The 15404-nt window shown below is 35.3% G+C and overlaps 1 protein-coding gene across 2 annotated transcripts in view; it reads left to right on the top strand.

Annotated features, from left to right (window-relative positions):
- The window catches only part of NLGN1 (neuroligin 1), a 914287-nt gene that overhangs the window by 31454 nt on the left and 867429 nt on the right, over positions 1 to 15404 (top strand). Inside the window, exon 1 of one of the 2 annotated variants that reach the window (XM_025377686.1) lies at positions 5743 to 5811. The exons of the other annotated variant lie outside the window; for it this stretch is intronic. The gene's annotated coding sequence lies outside the window, so the exon portion shown is untranslated. Of the gene's footprint in view, positions 1 to 5742; positions 5812 to 15404 lie in introns of those variants that run through there. 2 annotated transcript variants of the gene reach the window in all.

Below are 15404 nucleotides of genomic sequence, written 5' to 3'. Positions count from 1 at the left end.
TGCTGGCAATAACCTCTAATGTATTTCTCTATCTAGCCATTGTATTTCTCCGCTCCAGGATTTCTGTTTGATTTATCTTTTATTATTTTATTATTTTTGTCAAATTTATCTGAATAAATTTCTGCACTGGTTTACTGTGTTATCTTGGAGCTCACTCAAAACTACTGTTTTGAGTAGTTGATCTGAGAGGTCACAAATCACCATATTCTTAGGGTCAGACATTGGCTCCCTTTTTGTCTTCTCGTGGAGGTCATAGCTACCTGTTTGATTTTGTTTCTTATGGATGTATGTCTATGTCTTTGCATTCAAGGTTTAGTTATTTATTTCAGTCTTTGCTGTCTGCCTTGGTTTGGTCTTTCTAGAGTACGTATGACTAGAAGTCCTGTGCGGGTTGATTTTTGAGTACCCTCAGCCCAAGAACACTGCCTCCTTTTCTGCACTAGATGGCACCCTTGATCAGATTTGCCACAATTCTTACAAATAACTTGAGAGTGCTGCCCGTCCCAGATTGGGCGTGGGGGAATCCTAAAGTGTATATCCCCGCTGTGTGGGAAAGCTGGCTAAGGGTTATGCCCAGAGAGCCCCTGAAGTACCTCCCCTAAAGCATGTTGCTGCTGAACAGATTTGGTGATTTGGCATCTCCTTTGACAGATGAAGAATAGCTGCTGAGTTTTGTTCACTGGCTGGTACTAGCCACACCTCTACTTTATGCCTCTAGTTTCCCTTAGAAGCCTTCACCCTACAGGCATTTGTGATGCTTCCTGTGGATTCAAGCAGAAATGTTTTTCCTGTGAAGAAACCTAACTGGTGACGCAACTGTCAGTCTTCCTTGATCTCACTTTTTCCAGGGTAAAATCTGAATCTGGTAGAACCTTTCTGCATAGTGCCTGGCTAGGGGAAGGGTGTTGTGGCCACAGAGTTTTGTTTCTCTTACCTCCTGCTTGTGGTTTTTCACTTCTCTGTGATACCTGGAGTCATCATAGCCTCAGTTTTTAGTTCTGGGATATCTCTGGTGATAATCTTGGCTCAAGATAATTGATTTTGGTTTCCTATGAGGGAGAGTAAAACCAAATTGCTCTTACTCCACCCTTTTGATAATATCACTCTCTCGACACTTTTAAGGATTATAGAACTGTTGTCTTATAGTCTCTAAGTTTGGAATTGTCTGATATTTCTTCATGATTACTTTTATAAGATGCATGTTTTGGAAAAATGTCACAGAAGTGAAGCTATTATCTTACTGCATCCTATCAGGTGGCTCTTGATTAAGGTGGTATCTGCCAGCCTTCTCCCCTGTAAAGGTGTCTGATATCATTTGGATATTTGTCTGCTCTAAAACTCTTGTTAAAACTTTATCCCCAATATAGGAGGTGTGACCTAGTGAAAAGTATTTGGGTTATGAGGGATATGTCCTCATGGTTTAGTGCCATTCTCTTGGGATTAAATGAGTTCTCACTCTTAGTTCCTTTGCCATCTACTTGTTAAAACGAATCTGGCATCTCCTTTTCCTCTCTCTTGCTTCCTACCATGTGATCTTTACATACCAGCTCCTCTTTGCTTTGTATCATGAGCAGAAACTTCCTGGCAGCACCAGAAGCAGATGCTGATACCATGCTTCTTGCACAGCCTGGAGAACTGTGAGCCAAATATATTTTCTTTATAAAGTACCCAACCTCAGATATTTCTGATAGCAATACAAACAGATGAAGACAGTATTCTTTTCCCCTTTGTAATATATCATGCCCAGCTAACTTTTAATTAGTTAATTGACTGTATCAGTATGTATTCATTCTATTTTCACTAAATGGGTCACAGTTTTTATTACTCTCATTTTATTCTTTCATGCTAAAATTTTCCCTATTTCACTAGTAGAAACATGTTAGGATAGAACACGTGAACTTTTACCATAACCCTATCATACTGAAAGCACTTTCTTGCCTTCTGGCCCAGTAAGATGTTCCTGGATCATCTTGTGCTTTTCCTTCTCTAGCTGTTGAACCAGCCATTTCTCCAAGGATCCTTGTGTTCCCTTTTTTTTGTTTTTAATCTACATTTTGGTTTGTTTCTTTATGAATAAGAGTAGTTTTGGGCAAATATGGAGCAAACAATTTCTTTTTATTCATGTACTTTTCCTATCAAATCTAGCACACATATACAATGTACAAAATCTTTCTTCTACTTATATAACTTTTTATTTGTATGAAATATGATGAAATTAGTATCTGTGAGCATTTTTCAAATTCAGTAATCAATTTTTGCCATGATTTTTAGATATATACATATATATATAAAATATATACTTTAATTTTTACAGCAATTTCACATTTGTAGTAAAATTGATTGGAAGATGCAGAGATTTCCCATATATGCCCTGACCTCATTCTTGCATATCCTCTTCTATTATCAGCATCTTACACCAGAGTGATACATTGTTATGAACAGTGAATCCACAGTGACACATAATTATCATCCAAAATCCAAATTTTCATTAGGATTCAGTGTTGGTGTAATACAGTGTGTGGATTCCACAAATGTATAATGATATATGCCCACCATCATAGTATCATGCAGAATAGTTTCACTGCTCTACAAATCTTCTAGGGCTCTATGATCTACCTATTTATATCTTCCTCCCTACCAGCCCCTGGCAACCACCAAGCTTTTTACTATTTCCATAGTTTTGGCTTTTTAAAAATGTCATTTATCTGAAATCATATGGTGCATAACAATTTTATATTGAATTCTTTCACTTAGTAATAAGCATGTAAGTTTCCTCCATGTCTTTTCATGGCTTGATAGCTCATTTCTTTTTAGTGCTAAATAATATTCCTTTGTCAGGATACATGATAGTTTATCCATTAACCTACTGAAGAACATCTTGGGTTCTTTTAAATTTTGGAAATGATAGATAAAACTGCTATAAACACCTGTGTGCAGGTTTCTGTATGAGCATAAGTTTTCAACTTCTTTGTGGAAATACCAAGGGGTGTGATGGCTGGATCAAGTGTAAGTACTTTTGTAAGAAATTAAAAAACTGACTTGCAAAGGTGCTATACCATTTGTATTTTCGCTAGTAGTCAATGAGAGTTCCTTTTGTTCCACCTCCTTGCCAGCATTTAGTGTTGTCAGCATTCTGGATTTTGCCCTTTCTAATAGCTGTGTGGAAGTACCTCGTTAGTGTTTTAATTTGCATTTCTCTAATGACATACGATGTGGAGCATCTTTTTCTATGCTTATTTACATCTGTATAGCTTCTTTGGTGAGGTGTTTGCTAAGGACTTTGGCCAATGTTTTAATCAGGTTATTCATTTTCTTACTGTTGAGTTTTAAGAGTTCCTTGTATATTTTGGATGAATCCTTTATCAGATATATCTTTAATAAACATTTTCATCTAGTCTTTGGCTTGTCTTCTCATTCTCTTAGTAGTGTCTTTTGCATATTTTTTTATTGTAGTCAAGTACAGCTTATCAATTATTTCTTTTGTGGATTGTGTCTTTGGAGTGGTGTATAAAAGTTAATGCCAAACCCAAAGTCCTCTAGACTTATTTCCTATGTTATCTTTTAGAAGTCTCATTTCCTTTTAGAGGACAGTGATATTTGAAGCCAATATTTGGGTGCTGGGTATCCTCATTACTATTTGGGAACCACTCCTCACAGGCTCTCTCAGTGGACAGAGTTCGGAAATATATATTTATCCAATTTATATCTCTTTATATTTCTATATCTTTCTATTAAAAATAACGAGTTCACACTATTACCTAAAGTTCTAATCAAACACCACATAATTATTTGGGTTTTCTCCCTTTTCATATTTGCAACATTTTTATGTTAATGAGAAACACGGCTTTTATTATTCTTAAGATATTTACCTATTTGACTAATTGCCCTGTATTGAAACAGTCTCCCATTGCTGCCACTGTGCCTTCCTCTGACAGACGTCCTCCTCACCCCACCTGGGCTCTGATGCTCCTTATTGGGCTGCCCTCCTGCAGGAACACCCTCATCCTGTTTGGGATTGAACAGCCTATGTCTGAACTTGCCTCTGTTTGGATGACTCCTCATTCTGCGAATCCCCTAGCTCCCCACAGTGTTCCCTCCCTGTCTGAAACCTCTCCTCACCATGCTCAGGCTCTGATCCCTTTCTCTGGGCCATCTTGGATGCAAACCGTCCCCCATTAAGATGCCTACTTTCCTCTGTCTTACCCAGTTAGTTTAGTTTAATAATGTTCAGTAAGGAAAAAGAAGGAAAAGAGAAGAGGGCCTGATCTTTCATGTCCCTCAGTAAAATTTACAGTTTCATTGTTAGCTTTCTTAGATTTCTAGCTATTTTATATTTTTGCTTGTATGGTGCATATTTATTTTCTTTTTTTCTATTTTCTCCCTTTGTTGCTGGTACATAGATAAGTTTTTATTTGTACTTTGAGTGTTTAATTTATAACCAACCAATTTCTTGATCATTTTGCTCCCTCCTTATATGTATTTAATTGAGCTCTTCCTAAAACATCAGTTGTTCTATCACTTTATGCATAATGGAAGTTGTCTTGATCTGATACTTCTTTGTAGTTGAGAAGCTCCTGGCTTAGGTTATATAATTTATGGGAAACAAGTTGCTTAAATAAAAATGTCCCTAAAAATTCATTAATTAGTATTAAGATTTATGATTTACTACATAAAATGATGAAATATAGAATAGTGAGGCCCTTTTAAAAGTATTTAAGAATCAGCCAAAATATTGCTTGCTTTTTAAGCTTAGATTCTTTTCTTCTAGACTGTGGAAGTAGAAAATACACGATTATTCAGAATTCTAGAATCGACTTTAATCCAAAATCCTTAACTGGAAAGTGGGGGTCAGGAGAGGTGGGGAATTAGAAATTTAAAACTATGTGTTATAGTTTATATTAGATAATTTTTAGACATATTCAAATTACTCAAACTATTTTCTCCTTAACTTTCCTTTTTTTCATAAAATCTTTAAGAGTATCAAACAGTATATCAAAGTAGATTCTAATATTCATATTCTTATTGCTAATATAATACATGAGTTCTTTCTAGTAGTGGTTTTCAAATGTTAACATGCATATGAATTACCTGGTAATGGGGGCTAGGAAATTGCATTTTGATCAAACACTGCAGGTGATTACAATTCATGGGCCTCACTTAAGAAACACTGATTTAGAATGAAACAATATTTGAGTAAATACTTCAAGTGGTATACTTTTGTTTAAAGTGCAGACAAAGAGTAAACACACTTTTTTCTAGTGATTATATCATTATTCAGGGAATACAGGGCACCATGTAGCTGGAGTCAATTGCACTCTCTACAATCTACTATCAGAATAAGCTGTTGATGTTCACAAGCTCTCTAGGATCAAGAGCTAAGTTCCTTGAATGTTCCTATCCTTTCTGAGGTTTTTAGTAAAATGACACCCTATAAAATAGTCTAAAAGGAGTTGTAAAGTCACTCTATATTGTAGTTATTTATCCAATTTTCAGTGTTTAAGAAGCTTTCTATTAGGCAAGAGTAGGTTCAGAATTATCTGTGAATAGCTACAAAATAATGGTGGTTGTTGGAAACTCCTAAGAATAGCACATGCTTTAGAGGAAATTTCTTGGTCATTTGGTCTAATGTAAAACTTAAAAGGTGGCCTGAAGTTCACCCACCATTTGAAAATATGTAGGTGCTCAGTTCCATGTAACTAATGCTCTGCTTTCTCTTTGCTTTCTGTCACTTCTGAGGAGCAGACCTGTGAAGCTTGAGGCCACTCAAGTTCCAAATTTGTGACAAATCCCCCAGGGCTCACTGGAGTGGCAGTAAGTTCTCGCAGTTTGATTTCTTTTCAATCATTGAAGTGTTAGAAAAGTAGCAACAAAAGCTCTCATGGAAAAACAGCAGTTGTGTTTCCTGACCATCCATCATAGTCATGACTTACCTCTTTTGTTCCGATGATTTTTCTGTTGAACAATTTTAATACTTTTATCCATACAATATGCAGTATCATTTTGACAGGCTGGTACAATCCTTTAACCATGCTTTGAGTGTGGCTACTGTTTCTCACACTTTTTCTCCTTCTACGCCCATAACCTGCCATAGAAAAATTGGTTTTATTTTTGAAAATTTCTTTACCCTTTTCAGCTATTATTTTCACTTTAAATATATAATGTTTTTATGTTATAAAGTTTGATTCTGTTTTGATGGTATATACATACACACACATATGAAAATCTTACATTCATGGAAGCATTATTTTGTGATATTTATAATCAGTTCAATAAAGTCATTTTTAGAAAAAAAAATGTAATAGGCTAGGTGCGGTGGCACACGCCTATAATCCCAGCACTTTGGAAAGCTGAGGTGGGGGCATATCACAAGGTTGGGAGATCAAGACCATCCTAGCCAACATAGTGAAACCTTATCTTTACTAAAAATACAAAAATTAGCCAGGTGTGGCAGTGTATGCCTATAGTCCCAGCTACTCAGGAGGCTGAGGCAGGAGAATTGCTTGAACCTGGGAGGCAGAGGCTGCAGTGAGCTGAGATTGTGCCACTGCACTCCAGCCTGGGTGACAGAGCAAGACTCCATCTCAAAAAAAGCAAGCAAGAAAGAAAAAAATGTAGTAAAAGTCTGTACCATGCGTTTAGTCAACAAGGAAGGCTAACATCAGTTTTAATGAGAGAATATTATAAAGAAGATATAATGACTTTTGGGTCAGAAAGAACCACTGATGCCAAACTGAGGCTCTGTTCTTTGTAACTAAATCCCAAACCAAACTGATTAACCGACAACCGCAAGAACAAAATCAAACACCACATGATGCATGTTATTACAGTGTGTCTATAACTCCATTTTTAAATGAACTTATCAAACACCGAGTGAACCCAGCACTTGTTGAAGAAGAGACAGAAATGATTATTTAACCTTTGCTAAGAAATTAAGAAATCAGTTTTAAATGACCAGCGTTAAAAGCAAAACAATTTTTCATTGTCACCATCCAAATATACTAAGAAGGAAACATCTAGAATATATTTCCCAATATTAAAATTATTTCAGAAGACTGCTGTACCTCACACAATTTTGTTTATTCTGGTTAGTGACTCCCATTCTTTGGCAAATAATACATGGCACACACATGAGTTCTGGAACATGTTTTAATAACTCTGAATTTCCTACCACTCATGACCCATCTCTTATGATTTAAGGACCTTACATTAGGGAAGTCAAACAGGGAAGACTCTATATTTGTGACCAAGAGCATTAATTTTAGGCGTGGTTTAACTATGTGTCCCATTAATTCCATAAAATATCTACAGGTTATTATCTGTAACTCAACCCACCCAGATCCATGTTCTGCTCTTCACTGTCTTGTTCTATGCCTTGAGAAGCTAACCTTGACTTCTATAAGCTACATCCACCTAGGCCCCCTTGATAGTTGGCTTCTTTTAAAAATCCAACAAATGCAAGACAATGGTAGGAGAACAGAGTGTAAGAGAGAGAGTTTGGGTTATACCCCCATCCCTGCCATTCTTTCCTGCTCTAAGCCATGATTTCTAGCAGTGACTACATCTTTTTATCACTGTGATCCTGGTTGGGTGGCTCTCTTCTATGCCTCCAGCTCTAATTGTACTCCAGTAACACTATTTTTCTCTTGTCCTTAGACCAGTCGTAACTTCTTTCTGTTGCCATTCCCTGGGTGCTGCAATGTTCCTTTTTATTTTTCTTCACCCTGTCCAGATCTAAAGTTATTCTTATTAAAACTTCTCGAAGTAGATTCTGATTCCTGCATGACTGACTCAGACATTAGCAATAAGAAGCACTACATAAAACACTTGACTGTCAAGATTCCATTTTTGGATATAGAAATAAGATGAGAAACCTGAGGAAAATTCCCAAGTCATGATCTGTTTAGAAAGTACCTATACTTGGAATAATTTGACTGTTGCTTCCTCCTGCTCTTTATCCCCTGGTTTCTTAATTATCATAGGTAGATTTTCAGCTGTTGGTATTATCCATCACCCCCAACACTACATGTGTCTATTGTGACCATAACTACTGCTTTCTGAGAGGACTCGGTCGTCTACTGTAAAGATCTAATTACGCACTGTGACCAGAAGCCCTTTAAGACTGAATGAATAAAGATGAGGCTTTTTCAGCTACAATATTAAAGGACAGTTGCAGCTGCAATAAAACATGCATTGGAATTTATCCAGCACTCCTGTGTGCAGCCCCTTGCTCCTCCTGCTCTTGAACATTGATGGATATGACAATGTGTCTAATCCCAGTTGTATTCTGTGGTACTTGTCTTGGAGCTGGTTGTCTGACTTGCCTCTTCATTCAGCCTAGTGGACTTGATTTCCTCTCATTTGGGTACCAACTTTTGGTTTTCTTTAAATCTTGCCTCCAGACTACAAACATGCCAAGTATTGTGCATCGTGTGCTGTTTCTTTCATTGCTGTTCCTGCCACCATCACTCTTGGCTTTGCCTCTGCTGCTGCCATTACTTTCACCACCCCCATCCACAAACACACACATACACACACACACACACACACACACACACTCGTGCATACACACACACGTGCTGTGCTGTGTTACAGACAAAAGTCTGCTATCTTTGCCTCCTGATCCTGCCTTCCCTGCTATCAGTCACCCTTTAACCACTGCCACCATCCCCTCTGCCATCAAACTAGCAATTTACTGGTCTATTTCTTTCATTTCAGCCCTTAGACTGAGTTTTCAAGTATCCAAGTCCCCAAAGATTATACAATTTGTTATTTTGGATTTTTTTTTTTTAACATTGCAGATTTATTATCAAGGGAAGTTAGTCCTGAAGGATTCATTCATTTGGGGTTTATAGCAGATAGGCATGAATATATTTTTCTCTTAAGAAAATAGAAATAAGCCTTTGATGGTTTGGTTATTTTGAGATAAATTTCACTTTAATGGTGGTTTTTTTTTTTTTTTTCCCCTTTGGACTGTATTTCCAAATCAAAACCCTTTTCATTTTATGATGGAGAAAATCTTATATCCTAGATGCATAAATATTTTGTGTTATAAAGTTTCTATACCAGAAACCCAATTTCCTGGTTAAGATAGGAATAGAGTTTAATTAAGGTGAAAAAAATGAGCCTTATGCATATTGTCTTTCCTATTAAGACTATATAAGGAAAAAAATGACAGAAATGAAGGAAATAACTAAGTTAAAAGACATGCCAACTTGATCCAGAATTTCTTCCCTGCATTCTGGGCTCACAGATTCAATATGCAGTCTTTTCCAAACAGTATGCAATATAGTGCTCCTATTTTAAAAAATAGTATGATTCTAATACTGATAACTGTTATAATTATGAATCACTGAGAAAAAAGTTTTATTTAATTTTTCACTTTTGTTTTCAAAGTTTAGAGCTGAAATTATTAAGAAAATACAGAAAACCTGTGGAAGATTTAGGGAGCACTAATAGTCACTCACATGTTTTAAAATGGGACTTCTAAAGAAAGATTAAAGGAATTAGAAGTATTCAGTAGACAGAAAAGATAAAGATACAATTGCCTTCAGGGAGTTAATGGGTACTGGATGTTCCTTTTTTTTCCCCTTGAATGTAAGAAGAGGGAACAGTGTTATCTGTTAGCAAGAAAAGTAAAAACGATAGTTACTGTGTGGACATTTTTAGGATTATTTCTTCTGAAGTTCCTTAAAGATAGACTTATCTGGGAAATATTTCAGTATTTTCCAAATTCAATTCAGTGGAGACACAATTTATTAGAGATACTCACTTTCTAAGATTTCCTTGGTCAAAACAGCTTGACAAATGTCTCATATTAAATTCCTCTCTTGGATATTAGCAATCTGGATTAGCATATTGAAGAAAAATTTATGGAAAGAAAAGAGCTTGTTGGAGTCTATTTAATGCTTAGGCAACCAAGTTTATTTGCACAAGGGAAGAATTTTTTCCCCCATAGCACATACCACATTCTTTAGTTTTTCTCTTAACACCTGTTAAGAGACACTGGTTTAAAGCCTGGAGAATGATTTTCTAAACCTGTTGAGGCTCATTGTTGAGTTTTAGTATTATATTAACAAATGGTTATAAACTTGTGAAATTTAATCCAAGGGATGAATGGGAGCCAAATAAGAAATATGCAGGAAACTATATAGAGGAATTATTTTGAGGTTGAGTAAATACTTTATGCTTCTATTCCCACAAAATGTGTCCCAAGGCGTAGAACACAAGGAAAAATGTGCTCATCTCACATCTTTGAAAAAGTTGAAGTTTATTTCTTTTTGTTAAAAGGATTGCTTATTCACCTGCAAAAAAAAAAAAAAAAAAAAAAAAAGGTACAGGAACACCTTGGATATATTGTAGGTTTTGTTCCACATCACTGAAATAAAGCAAATATTGCAGCAAAATGAGTCAGACAAATTTTTTGTTTCTCTGGCCATATAAAAGTTATGTTTACACTATACTGTAGTCAATTAAGTATGCAATACCACTGGATCTAAAAAAATACATATCTTAATTTAAAAATACTTAAAGCTAAAATCCTAGTGGTTATTTGAGCCTTCAGTGAGTCTTAATCTTTTTATTGCTGGAGGGTCTTGCCTTGATGTTTATGACTACTGATTGATCAGAATGGTGGTTGCTAAAAATTGGGGTGACTCTGGCAACTTTTTCAAATAAGGCAGCAATGAAGTTTGCTGCATCAGTTTATTCTTCCTTTTAGGAAAGATTTCTATGTAGCATGCAAGTTAGTGTGATAGGATTTTTCCCACAGGATAATTTCTTTCAAAATTAGAGTCAATTCTCTCTCTTAGTTGCTTTATCAAGTAAGTTTAGGTGATGTACTAAATCCTTTCTTGTCATTCCAACAATGTAGATTTTATGTCTTTGACATCCATAAGAAGCAACTCCTCATCCATTCAAGTTTGTTCATGACATTGCAGCAATTCAATCATATCTTTAGGCTCTACTTTTAATTCTAGTTTTTTGCTTTTTTTTTTTTTTTTTTTTTTTAAACCAAATCTGCAGTTACTTCCTCCACTGAGGACTTAAACCCCTCAAAGTCATCCATGAGGGTTGGAATTAACTTATTTTTGCTAATGTTGATATTTTGTCCTCCTCTCATGAATCACAAATGTTCTCAGTGGCACCTAGGATGGTAAATCCTTTTGAGAAGGTTTTCCATTTACTTTGCCCAGATCCATTAGATAAATCACTATCTATGGTAGCAGTAGGTTTACAGTATATTTCTTAAATAATAAGACTTGAAAGTTGAAATTCACTCTTAATCTATGGGCTACAGAATGAACGTTGTGTGAGCAGGCATGAAAACAACATTAATTTTGTACATCTGCGTTAGAGCTCTTGAGTGACTGGGTGCATTTTCAATGAGCAGTAATATTTTGAAAGGATAGGTCTGAACTGTAGGCTTAAAATATTCAGTAATCCATGCTATAAACAGAAGTGCTGTCATCCAGGCTTTATTATTCTATTTATAGTGCACAGGCAGAGTAGATTTAGCATAATTCATAAGGATCTTAGGACTTTCACAATGATAAATGACCACTGGTTTCAACATAAAGTCTCTAGTTGCATTAGCCCTTAACAAAAGAGCAGTCTTTCTTTTGAAGCCTGCAAGCCAGGCATTGACTTCTCTCTAGCTCTGAAAGTCTTAGATGGTATCTTCTTCTAATAGAAGGCTGTTTCACCAACATTGAAAATCTGTTGCTTTCTGTAGCCACCTCCTCAATGATCTTCTGGATAGATTGGTGCAGCTTCTACACCAACCAGCACTTTCTGTTTCACCTTGCACTTTTACGTATGGAGATGTCTTCTTTCCTTCAACCTCATGAACCAATCTCTGCTGGCTTCCAACTTTCCTTGTGTAGTCTCATAACCTCTCTAAGCCTTCGCAGAATTGAAGAGAGTTAGGGCCTTGCTCTGGGTTATGTTTTAGCTTAATGGTATGTTGTAAGTGGTTTGATCTTTTATCCAGACTACTAAAACTTTCTCCATATCAGCGATAATGCATTGTTTTGCTTTCTTATCATTTTTGTGTTCAATGGAGTCACACTTTTAATTTTCTTCAAGATCTTTTCCTTTGCATTCACAACTTAGCTAACCATTTGAAACAAGAGCCTTAGCTTTTGGCCTATTTTGGTTTGAGGCGTCCCTTCCTCACAAAACTTAAGTATTTCTATTTTTGATCAAAGGTGAGAGATATGTGACTCTTCTTTCGCTTGAACAGTAAAAGGCCATTGTAGGGTTATTAATTGGCCTAGTTTCAGTATTGTTGTGTCTCTGATAATAGGGAGGCAGGAGGAGAGACAGAGAGATGGGGAAATGGATGGTTAGTGGAGCAGTCAGAACACACATATTTGTTGGTTAAGTTTGCCATCTTTGTGGATGGAGTTTCCAACACCCGGGCACAATCACAATGGAAACATCAAAGATCACTGAACACAGATCAACGTAATAGATGTAGTAATAATGAAAAAGTTGAAATACAGGAGAAGTGCCACACAAAACGAGCACATGCTGTTGGGAAAATGACACCAATAGATTTGGCGAATGCAGAGTTGCCACAAACTTCCAATGTGTGAAAAATACATTCTCTGCAAAGCCCAATAAAGAGAAGTGTGATAAAACAAGGTATGCCTGTATTTGAAGTATATATTAAATCTGTTAAACTATCAGGTCGTGATGTAAATTCCTGGTTGCCTTCTGTATTAATCTAATTTTAGTATTTTGAAATGAACCTGAAAAATTTGTATTGTAGGTGCATATTAGCCCTTTTAACTTCAAAACCATGACATTTGCACTCAAATTATGTAAAAATATGTATAAACAGCAATTAACTTAAATTTGGAGTAATGAATGTGTCTTTGCAAGTTGGAAAAATGCCAGTAACATTTGGGATCTTAAATCTGTTACCCAGTTTTCAATGTGCAATGATTTGTATTGAGTGCATTACCTGTTTATTTTTTATTTTAAAATCATGAAATATGAAAATCTTTTTTCTTTTTCTTTTTTCTTTTTTTTTTTTTGAGACGGAGTCTCGCTGTCTCCCAGGCTGGAGTACAGTGGTGCGATCTCAGCTCACTGCAAGCTCCACCTCCGGGGTTCACACCATTCTCCTGCCTCAGCCTCCCAAGTAGCTGGGACTACAGGCACCTGCCACCATGCCCGGCTAATTTTTTGTATTTTTAGTAGAGACGGGGTTTCACCGTGTTAGCTAGGATGGTCTCGATCTCCTGACCTTGTGATTCACCCGCCTCGGCCTCCTAAACTGCTAAGATTACAGGTGTGAGCCACCGCGCCCAGCCTAAATATGAAAATCTTAATGCTATAAAAAAGTAAGTGGGATTTTTTGGGTATAAAGAGTATTGAGTTATTTCCATTGTATTTAAAATGTATCAAATGTTTATTTTTCATGTAAAATTACTAATCATATTTTCTATCAAACAAGGTTTGTAACTTCACTTTGTTAGCATTTAAATGACTGGATGGGGGTGTTTGTATTGAAAGGTTTAAATTTTACACTAGTTTTCTTGTATACTTTCAGTAATTATTGAGTCTTAATATTAGACTAGAAACAACTATAAAATTATTTTCAAGATTATATTAAAATATTAAAAAATTAACTTTTGAAAGGTGTTTGATTAATTCTATTAATCAGAGGTTTGCAGGATTTGATAATAAACACCATGGCAAACAATATAGCCTAGAGTTTCTGAATTTAAGGATGTTAATAACTTGCCTGCTGTTAGTTGTAGTAATAAATCTTTCAAAATTTATACTTTTGCCTGATTAATTATAGTATGACTTGGTCTAACAAGTAAGATACACACATACACATATTACATGTATCTTTTAAGTAAGCCAGCAACCTATAGTGCTAACTAAATATAATATGATGCTATACAACCAGTTTAGAGGAAATGACAGAGTGGTTTGAAGCCAGTTGGGGTCTATAATAGAACACTTATGGCACCAATCTTTCCAGGGGAGGCAAATTGCTGTATATTTTAAAGTGGAAACACAAGATTTAAAATTAAATGCCAGTCAGGTATTGTGCCTAGTGGCTATAATCGCATCTACTAGGAAGACTGAGGTGGGAGGATCACTTGAACCCAGGAATTGGAGGCTGCAGTGAGCTATGATCATGTCACTGCACTCTAGCCTGGGTGATGGAACAAGACCCTGTCTCTAAAAAAATAGAAGTTTTTTAAAAAAATTGAATGTCCAATTTTTATATTTTTACTTTTATATATATGTGTGTGTGTGTATATATATATACTATTACTATATATATAGTCACTAAAGGATAAATTGAAGCTCTTTGTGATTAAATTATTAATTTTTGAAACTGTACTCCCAATACCATTTTATATAACTTTATCAATTATGATTTCTGTTGCTTTGAGATTTTACTGAAAATTATTTTCTATTTTTGAAAGCATTTAATGAGAATGGAAAAAGAAGTAAATAAACATATATATTGTATGTGCAGTATCAATAAGGATGCGCATAGCACATTTTAAAACTTTACTTTCAGACTTTTCGTATTTAATTTTCAATTTTCAACAATGTTTACTTTTTCTGGCAATTTATGAATTTTTGTTGCTTTAGTAAGAAAAACGTGTAAACATTACTCTTAAGCTGGAATTATTTTCTAGAGAACAATTTCATTGTATTTTCTTAGTAGAAAGACTATAGTGCTAGTTAAACCCATAACCATTAATATTGAAAATTGTAATGCTGTAAAGAACTTGAAGGGATCATATTTTTCAAGGTAATACACTTTTGAAATAGATAATTTACACCCACTCATGCTTATTCATTGACAGCATATCATTGTATAAATGACTCACTTAACTGATCAGTGAACATACATTCTTGGATAATAAGCAACATAAGATTGTATCAATACTTTGGTATTAATTTGCTCATAATTTTTGCTCTACTCTATTTTTTTTGTGATATCTGTGTATAATTTTAACTTGAAAATATCTGTAAAAAATATAGTTTGAAAAATATCACATATACTGGGCATCTTTCTAAAAAGGCAGTATCACTGGAATACAATACTAAGATTATAGGAATTTAGACTTATAGTCTTGTTTATAAAATCCTGACTTAAACATCTTTTTAAAAAGTGTAACGGCTGCTCTTCTAAGGTTGTTATAAAATCAATTTCATATTTGATATTATGTTGTATGCCTAGATAAAACGATAGATGTCTGTGGCTGCATATCTGTGTAACAGAAGGAGAGCAGGTAATGCTGCTCATCAAAATGAATAGGCTCTAATATCTATAAAATGGAAGATAAAATTTAGACTTCTGCTTGAATGAAATGAGCACGGGTGTGATTTCAGGCAGGTCTGGTATACATTTATTCCACCTTCTA

This window comes from Theropithecus gelada, chromosome 2, assembly GCF_003255815.1.
Source record: "Theropithecus gelada isolate Dixy chromosome 2, Tgel_1.0, whole genome shotgun sequence".
Classification (NCBI taxonomy): Eukaryota; Metazoa; Chordata; class Mammalia; order Primates; family Cercopithecidae; genus Theropithecus; species Theropithecus gelada.
Note: the sequence above shows the minus strand (reverse complement) of the source record. Positions and strands in the feature narration are given on the sequence as shown.